Source organism: Suncus etruscus, chromosome 1 (genome assembly GCF_024139225.1).
Source record: "Suncus etruscus isolate mSunEtr1 chromosome 1, mSunEtr1.pri.cur, whole genome shotgun sequence".
Classification (NCBI taxonomy): Eukaryota; Metazoa; Chordata; class Mammalia; order Eulipotyphla; family Soricidae; genus Suncus; species Suncus etruscus.
This window is the reverse complement of record NC_064848.1, coordinates 191,304,283-191,313,957: the sequence shown is the minus strand read 5'-3', so window position 1 is coordinate 191,313,957 and position 9,675 is coordinate 191,304,283. Positions and strand designations below refer to the sequence as shown.

General features: G+C 48.6%; 1 non-coding gene across 1 annotated transcript; it reads left to right on the top strand.

Annotated features, from left to right (window-relative positions):
• Positions 1-5,618: 5,618 nt before the first annotated feature.
• LOC125995722 (U6 spliceosomal RNA) lies at positions 5,619-5,725 on the top strand. Its single transcript, XR_007491160.1, has one exon. It is a non-coding gene; the product is annotated as a U6 spliceosomal RNA (small nuclear RNA).
• Positions 5,726-9,675: the final 3,950 nt, after the last annotated feature.

Here is a 9,675-nt window from a genome sequence, read left to right as displayed (position 1 = left end):
TATGTCTTCACCATCTTAGACCTGCTAGCTCAAGGAAAGGCAAGTAAAAGCAAGACCCGTGTGTTTACAGTGATGTACCAGGTTCTTCTCAGAAGTGGAGTTAGTGAGGTTCTTTTCACAGAACCAGACCTGAGAAGGAGGGACTCTCAGAAAAAGGTTCAGAGACGGGGAAAAGTGGGTGCTGGGATCTGAACTAAAGGACCTGCTCTCAGAAGACTCTTGATTCCTGGCTGGGAGAGTGGAGTGAGGGGTGTCTCCAGAGCACCCTGACTTTTTTTGTTGTCTTTGTTTTGGAGCCACACCCAGCGCTACTCAGGGGTTACACTCCTGGAAATTCTTTCTAGCAGGTTCAGAGGACCTTATGGAATGCTGGAGACAGAACCTGGGTCAGTCATTTGGAAGGCAAATACCCTACCTGCTGTGCTACCTCTCAGATTCCATCACCCTGACTTTTTATTTTATTTTATTTTATTTATATATATATTTTTGTGTTTGGGTCATACCCAGCAGTGCTCAGGGGTTACTCCTGGCTCTACACTCAGAAATCATCCCTGGCAGACTCCGGGGACCATATGGGATGCCTAGATTCAAACCACCGTCCTTCTGCATGCAAGGCAAATGTTTCACCTCCATGCTGTCTCTCCGGCCCCTATTTTTTTTTTTTTAATTTTAATTTTTGCCTTTTGGAACACACCCTGTGACACTCAGGGGTTATTCCTCACTATGCGCTCAGAAATCACTTCTGGCTCAATGGACCATATGGGATACCAGGGATCCTAGTATCCTGCATGTAAGGCAAACATCCTGATGCTGTGCTATCGCTTCAGCCCCATTACCCTGACTTTTTAAATAATTGATTTCGAACGGGCAGCTGGGCCACATCTGGTGGTTCCAGGGCTACTCATGACTCTGTGCTCTAGGGTCACTCCTAATGGTGTTCAGGAGACTTCATACAGTGCCAGGGATTGTTGATCACATGGAAGGGAAATATCTGAACCCCTGTCCGTTGTCTCTAGCCCTCCCCTGACTTAATCCATAATAATCACAGCCAGTATTTTCCAGAGCAAACACGGTAACTCTTCAATGCTTCTTTGCTCACATTCCTGCAGGTGGTGCAAATCTTGGTTCACATGGACGCTGCTGCAAACTGGCTGTGTGGCATCAGGCAGGTGAAGTTACCTCTCTGAGCATCATTGGCCTGATGTAGGAAGCAACAATAAAACATCCTGCTATATAAACTTGCAGTGAGAAGTGCATTGAAATGGCTAGCTCGATGCCTGGCATGTTGGCAAGGGCTCAACAATGTAGCTTCCCTTCCCCCCTACTTGAGTTTGCAAACATGTGCTGAGATTGGTGATGGGAACCACATGGCTTGAGTTTGTATCTATTTCAGCATATTCAGGAAAGCATTTTGCAGGAATTTGTGTTTCTACAGAGCAGTTACATGGCGCCACCAGTCACAGTGTGCTGCTGCGTATGTTTGCGTGTTTATATGTTTGTATGCCTCGACATGGACCATGGTGGCGCCTGTGGAACTGCAGGTTGGGCAGGAGGGTGGGTGCTGCCTATGTATAGTGTTGTGGATTACATATGTGCCTTTTGGTGTGGCTTTGAGTGCGTGAGAGCTATGCAGACCAGCAGTGTGGGATAGAACTTCTGACGATAGTTTTTCTCTTTTGGTTTTTGGACCACAGCCTGAGTTGTGCTCAGTCAGGGCTTACTTCTGGCAGTGGTCGGGAGGCCATCTGGGATGCTCGGGTGGGCCCTGTGCAAAACAAACATCCCCACCCGCTGTACTATCTATCTTTCAGGCTTGAAATTTTATTTTTCTTCTCGCCCTGTCCAATGAGGGCTGCCACTTAACCACACATTTCAAGGGGGCACTTGAAATGTGGTTAGTAGGGCCCGGAGAGATAGCACAGCAGTGTTTGCCTTGCAAGCAGCCGATCCAGAACCTAAGGTGGTTGGTTCGAATCCCGGTGTCCCATATGGTCCCCCGGGCCTGCCAGGAGCTATTTCTGAGCAGACAGCCAGGAGTAACCCCTGAGCACCGCTGGGTGTGACCCAAAAACCAAAAAAAAAAAAAAAAAAAAAAAAAGAAATGTGGTTAGTAAAATATAGGGAGCTCGGAGCGGGAGAGATAACATGGAGGTAAGGCGTTTACCTTGCATGCAGAAGGACGGTGATTCAAATCCCAGCATCCCATATGGTCCCCTGAGCCTGCTGGGAACAATTTCTGAGCGTAGAGCCTAGAGTAACCCCTGAGTGCTGCCAGGCATGGCCCCAAACAAAAACAATAAAAATTTTAGGGGGCTGGAGGGATAGCACAGCGCGTAGAACATTTGCCTTGCATACAGCTGACTCGGGTTTGATCCCTGGCATCCCATATGGTCTCCTGAGGCAGCCAGGAGTGATTTTTGAGCACAGAGCCAGGAATAACCCCTGAGCACCCCCCAAAACCCACAAAACTTAGACATTGAGATTTGCGTTTCATTTGTCACTAACTACTGATAGGCTACACAAAAACCTCAAAAAACTTTACACTTCAAAGAACGGGGGCGGGGGCAGACCAGACGGTGGTTTATCCCCTTCTTTATTCCCTTCCTGACCCCAGCCCCGACATACTGGAGCCCCACCTGGCCTGAGATCGTGTGCAAAGTACTTAGGGGGCTGTGACTGCCGCATGCCCCCCCTCCACCCAAACCCAGGTCCCCAGGCGAGCACTGAATCAGCCTGACAATGAAGTGAGTCATTCATGAAAAGCTCCGAGCCGACCCAGCAGGCGGGAAGCAAACGTCAGCTAGCCTGGCCCAGCCTCTCTCCCTGCACCCCGCAGCGGGATGGCTCAGCCCCACGCACTGCAGATGTGCAGAATCTGACGCGGGCACTCAAGGCCCCTCCCTCCGCCTTGCCATCCATTCATCCCTCATCCCTTTCTCCCATGGTGGCAGGTGAGTCATCCCAGCCGCTATGCACGCCCCCTATCCACCACCCACTTCCCTCCCTAACCCCTCTCCAAACATCTGGAGTGGGGGGATCTTCCTTCAGTCTGGAAGGTGAGGCTAGCTAGGGGTGCTGGACCCCTGAGGTGGGTCTTTGAAAGCCTGTTCTGACCACTGAGTGCTAGAGGTTTGCGGTGCTGGTTAGATCTCTGGGAGCTGGACCAGAAGGAAATATAAAGTGAAAGCTTTGAACATGGAGGGGTTTGCTGCTGCATTTATGGCTGTTGGTGGGAGGGGCTGAGAAGGGGCCAAGAAAAGTCCTCTGGACACACACACCTCCCAGTCCCACAGAAAACTTCCTCGGTGCTTGATGAATCTTCACAGTCAAGTGACCATCCTTTTCTGCACCCTCTAACTCTGTCCCTCTGCCAACCTTCTTTAGAATTGAACGGTTCCTGAGGCAACTCTGGACGGGTCCCTTTTGGGGTCAGAAAAATGCCAACATTGGGCCAGAGCAATAGCATAGTCATAGAGTATTTGCCTTACATGCAGCCAACCCAGGATGGACTCCAGTTTGATTCCGTGTATCCCATATGGTTCCCTGAGCCGGTCAGGAGCGATTTCTTAATACAGAGCCAGGAGTAACCACTGAGCACTACTGGGTGTGACCCAAAACCAAAAAAAAAAAAAAAAAAAAAAAAAGCCACCCAGGGACCATAGTGATAGTACAGTGGATAGGGCATTTGCTTGGCATGTAGTTGATGTGGATTCGATCCTTGGCTTCCCATATGGTCTCCCCAGCCAGCAAGGAGTGAGCACAGAGCCAGGAGTAACATGTGAATATTACCAGGTGTGGCCCCAAAATGAAAAGAAAAAACAAAACAAAACAAAACAAAACAAAAAAACAAAAAACCTGCCATCCCAAAGCTTTAAACAGGGGCCAGAACAATAGCATAGTGGTAGGGTATTTGCCTGACTTACAGACAGCCGAAGTTCAATCCTCCGCATCCCAGATGGTCCCCCAAGCCTGCCAGGAGTTCTGAGTGCAGAGACAGGAGTAACCCCTGAGCACTGCTAGGTGTGGCTCAAAAATAAACAAAATAAAACCTTAAACATGTGCAGGCCCCGTGACAAAAAGCTCCACTTATAAGAGCTTGTCTTAGGAGAATAATAGATATCTGCAGAGATTTAGTCACAAGAATGTGCATCACCACATGATTAAAAATGACAACAAATTTGGAAACACTCTTGCTGTCAATCTGAAGGGCGTTGAATATTGAATTGGAAAAACAAGCCAGTGGGACACTATTCAACCTCTGAACATGATGTTGTTGCAGAAACTTCGAAGCTCTGGAAATGCTTTAGTTTGCATCACATAAAATGTTAGTCTGTAAGGTATTAGGTACAGTGTGATAGAAATTTTCTTGAAAATGTTGAGCCTGGGGACCTGGGGACAACTTAGTAGTAGGATGCTTGCCTGGCAGGCTGAAGTCAGAGGTCTCTAGTAGGTCCCAGAGGCAAAGCAAAGGGAAGGGAAGGAGAAAACAAAAAGTAAAAGCTTTGAATATGAAAAGGAAAACTTGCGGGGGCCGGGCGGTGGCGCTAGAGGTAAGGTGCCTGCCTTGCCTGCGCTAGTCTTGGATGGACCGCGGTTCGATCCCCCGGTGTCCCATATGGTCCCCCAAGCCAGGAGCGACTTCTGAGCGCATAGCCAGGAGTAACCCCTGAGCATCACCGGGTGGGGCCCAAAAACCAAAAAAAAAAAAAAAAAAAAAAAAAAAAAGAAAGAAAAGGAAAACTTGCATAGTGTTTGGTGGGCTGGGGTGGTGGCTCAGTGATAGAGCATTTGCTTTGCATGCTGGGTTTAAATTTCAGCACTGGAAAAGTAAAAGCAAGCCAAAAAGCTAGAGTGATAGGTAGGGCGTTTGCCTTGCATACAGAAGGGCAGTGGTTTGAATCCCCGAGTCCCATATGGTCCCCTGAGCCTGCTGGGGGTGATTTCTGAGCATAGAGCCAGGAGTAGTCCCGGAGTGCTGCCGGGTGTGACCCCCAAAAAAATTAATGTGGGGGCCGGAGAGATAGCACAGTGATAGGGCATTTGCCTTACATGCGGCCGACCCAGGAAAGATCCAATTCGATTCTTAGTATCCCATATGGTCCTGCCAGGGGGCAATTTTTGAGTGCAGAGCCAGGAGGACACTGACCTTCACTGGGTGATTCATTGATCAATGAATCAATCAATCAATAAAGTTTGTTTTTTTTTGTTTGTTTGTTTTTGGGCCACACCCTGTGACGCTCAGGGGTTACTCCTGGCTATGCGCTCAGAAGTTGCTCCTGGCTTCTTGGGGGACCATATGGGACGCCGGGGGATCGAACCGCGGTCCATCCTAGGCTAGCGCAGGCAAGGCAGGCACCTTACCTCCAGCGCCACCGCCCAGCCCCTAAAGTTTTTTTGTTTTTTGTTTTTTTTTTTGTGGTTTTTTTGGGTCACACCCGGCAGTGCTCAGGGATTATTCCTGGCTCCAGGCTCAGAAATTGCTCCTGGCAGGCACGGGGGACCATATGGGGCACCGGGATTCGAACCGATGACCTCCTGCATGAAAGGCAAACGCCTTACCTCCATGCTATCTCTCCGGCCCCTAAAGTTTTTTTTAAAAAAAAAAAAAAAAGAATCACGTGCTCGCTTCGGCAGCACATATACTAAAATTGGAACGATACAGAGAAGATTAGCATGGCCCCTGCGCAAGGATGACACGCAAATTCATGAAGTGTTCCATATTTTTAAAAAAAAGAAGAAAAGAAAAAATAAAAAAAAAAGAATCACGGGGCCGGTGAGGTGGTGCTAAAGGTAAGGTGTCTGCCGTGTAAGCCCTAGCCAAGAAAGGGCCGAGGTTCCATCCCCCGGCATCCCATATGGTCCCCCCAAGCCAGGGGCAATTTCTGAGTGCGTAGCCAGGAGTAACCCCTGAGCATCAAACGGGGGTGGCCCGAAAAAAAAAAAAACAAAAACAAAAGACAAAATAAAAAGAATCACTGTGGCTAGAGAGATATAGTTCTAATGACTGAAGTTCTTGCTTTGGATGTTGAATTCCAGGTTGGATCTGTGGCACCGCATAGTCCCCTGAGTACCTCTGAGAGTAATGCCCAAGCACTGAGAGGGGAGAGGTTCCCAAGCACTGTGAACTTCCCAAGTATGGCCCCTCCAAAAACATCAAAAGAGGGGCCAGAGCTTTAGCACAGTGGATAGAATGTTGGCCTTGCACGCAGTTGATCCGGGTTCAATCCCCGGCATCCCATATGGTCCCTTGAACTTGCCAGGAGTGATTTCTGAGCACAAAACCAGAAATAAGTCCTGAGCACTGCAGAGTATGGCCCAAAATAAACAACAACAACAACAACAACAACAAAACACCAAAAAAGCAAGACTGAGGGGCCGGAGAGATAGCATGGAGGTAAGGCGTTTGCCTTTCATGCAGGAGGTCATCGGTTCGAATCCCGGCGTCCCATATGGTCCCCCGTGCCTGCCAGGAACAATTTCTGAGCCTGGAGCCAGGAATAACCCCTGAGCACTGCCGGGTATGACCCAAAAACCACAAAAAAAAAAAAAAAAAAAAAAAAAAAAAAAGCAAGACTGAGAACCTGAGAACCTGGAAGCTGGAGAGACAACTCCAGTGGCAGAGTATGTGCTTTATTTATTTGAGACTCCTGGTTAAGTCCCAGCACTACCAGGTATGGCCCCAGTTGCCCACTGACACTAAAATGTATGACCCTTGTAAAAATATAATATTAGGGGACCTGGAAGGTGGCGTTAGAGGTAAGGTGTCTGCCTTGCAAGCGCTAGCCAAGGAAGGATCGTGGTTTGATCCCCTGGCGTCCCATATGGTCCCCCCAAGCCAGAGGCAATTTCTGAGTGCTTAGCCAGGAGTAACCCCTGAGCATCAAATGGGTGTGGCCCAAAAAGCAATATATAATATTAGGGGCCAGAGCAATAGTACAGTGGTAGGGTGTTTGCCTTGCAGCTGACCTGTGACAGGCCCAGGTTTGCTCTCCAGCATCCCATATGGTCCCTGCCAGAACAATTTCTGAACGCAGAGCCAGGAGTAACCCCCTGAGCCAAGAGTGGCCCCAAAACATATATATATATATATATAATATTAGGGGCCAGAGAGATAGTATAATAGGTACTTGCTTTGAGTGTAGCTGACCCTAGTTTAATCCCCAGCACCCCATGTGGTTCCCAAGTCTTCCAGGAGTGATACCCCAATACAGAGCCAGGAGTAAACTTTGAGCACAGCCTAAAAATAGGTATGACCTATAAACAGACAAAATTAATTAAAAAATAAGTTAGGGACTAGTGCAATACCACAGCAGTAGGGTGCTTGCCTTGCATGTGATCAACCCTGGATGAACCAGGTTAGATTCCTGACATCCCATATGGTTCCCTGAGTCTGCCAGGAGCAATTCCCAAGTGCAGAGCCAGGAGTTACCCTTGAGGATTGGAGAGATAGCACAGCAGTAGAGCATTTGCCTTGCACGCAGCTGATCCAGGGTGGACAATGTTTTGAATCCCGGCATCCTATATGGTTCCTCGTGCCTGCCAGGAGTGATTTCTGAGCACAGAGCCAGAGGTAACCCCTGAACCTGCCGGGTGTGACCCCCCCAAAAAAGAAGCTACCCTTGAGCACCACTGGGTGTGACCCCAAAATAAAATAAAATAAAAAATATTTAGGAGGGCCAGAGTGATAGCACAGTTGGTAGGGCATTTGCCCTGGCATCTCATATGGCTCCTCCAAGCCTTCCAGGAGTAATCTCTGAGTGCAGAGACAAGAGTAACTCCTGAGAACTGCCAAGTATGTGTCCCCCCCCAAAAAATAATTTAGGAACAGAGAGAGATAGTACACAAGGTAGGGCATTTACCTTGTATGTGATCAACATGGTTCAATTCTTGGCACCACATATGATCCCATGAACTCACTAGGAGTGATTCCGGAACTTAGAGACAGATGTAAGTCCTGAGCAGTGCCAGTTGTACCCTCCTTCTGCCAAAAAAGAAATCGCACCTAAAAAAAATGTTAGGACTAGTGAGATAGCTCAGTAACTAGAACATATACTTTGCATATAGGAATCTGGTGTCGGGCCCGGAGAGATAGCACAGCGGCGTTTGCCTTGCAAGCAGCCGATCCAGGACCAAAGGTGGTTGGTTCGAATCCCGGTGTCCCATATGGTCCCCCGTGCCTGCCAGGAGCTATTTCTGAGCAGACAGCCACGAGTAACCCCTGAGCACCGCCGGGTGTGGCCCAAAAACCAAAAACCAAAAAAAAAAAAAAGGAATCTGGTGTCAATCTCTGGTTCTGGTGCCCTGAGCACTGCCAGGAGTGACCCCCAAGAGCTTAACTGGTAGTCGCCCCTGATCACCAATGGGAGTGTCCCACCTCCAAAAAATGTAATTTTTAAAACTATTTGGGGGATCCAGAAAGATAATACAGTGGGTAGGATGTTTGCATTGCATGCAGCCAACCCAGGTTTGATCCTCAGCATCTCAAATGGTCTTCTGAGCCACCACTAGGAGTGAACAGCCAGAAATAATCCTGAAAACTGCCTGGCATGACCCCTAAATGGGGAAAAAAAAACTATTGGGAGAGGGGCCAGAGCGGTGGCACAGCAATAGGACATTTGCCTTGTGTAACTCCACCCTGGATTTAGGTGTAGCTACCTGAGACCCACCCATTTCTGGGAGGGGTCTTGGGAACCAGATATTATGTGTGACCTTATCTGCAAGACCCCGCCCATTCCTGGGAGGGGTCTTGGAAAAGGTAGATAAGCCTTTGAGCCAGGGGATTAGGAGTCTTCTGCCCTGCTGGGCTCTCTGGCTTTTGGGTCTTTGCCTCTTTGGGTCTTTGACCAGCATGGAGGTCAAAGGAAAGATGGCTGAAAGGAGTTAAGATGCAGGGCTAGCTAAGAATGGCTGAATGCTTGAAAGGTTAGGATAGAGGCCACACATGTGGTGGATAGGGTATGAATAAAGCTGATGCTTCCTGATGCCTGCCTGTGAGTGAGTTCTATACCTGTCGCTTTCCTGAACCCCAGACCCACCGGTTGATGGGGGTTGCGGAGCCACGTGGCCTGGGATGGCAGAGAGAAATCCTTCACCATCCACTTCCATCCATCACCATCCAGATCCATCATTATTTATTTAAAACAACAGCCTTGCACACAGCTGACCTAGGACAGACTGCAGTTCTATCCCCTGGTGTCCCAAGTCAGGAGCATTTTCTGAGTGCATAGCCAGGAGTAACCCCTGAGTCTCACTATTAGGGGATTAGACTGGAGCACATACTTTGAACACAGGAGGACTAGTTTCAATCCCTGGCAACGCAATCTACTGAGACTAGCCCCCAAAACTGCTGGGTGTGACTCCAAAACAGCCATAGAAAAATCTATTGGTGGCCGAAGTGATAGCACAATGGTAGGGCGTTTGCCTTGCAGGCTGCCAACCTGGGACAAACCTGGGTTCGATCCCCAGCATTCTATATGGTCACCTGAGCCTGCCAGGAGCGAATTCTGAGTGCAGAGACAGGAGTAATCCCTAAGTTCCACGGTGTGACCCAAAAACAAAAACAGAAACAAAAACAAACAAGTGAAAAACCTATTAGGAGTCCAGGAGATGCTCAGAGCTGAAGTTTGATCCATAGTGCCATCTGCCTGTGCCAATTGTGGTCCCAGTAACTGCTGA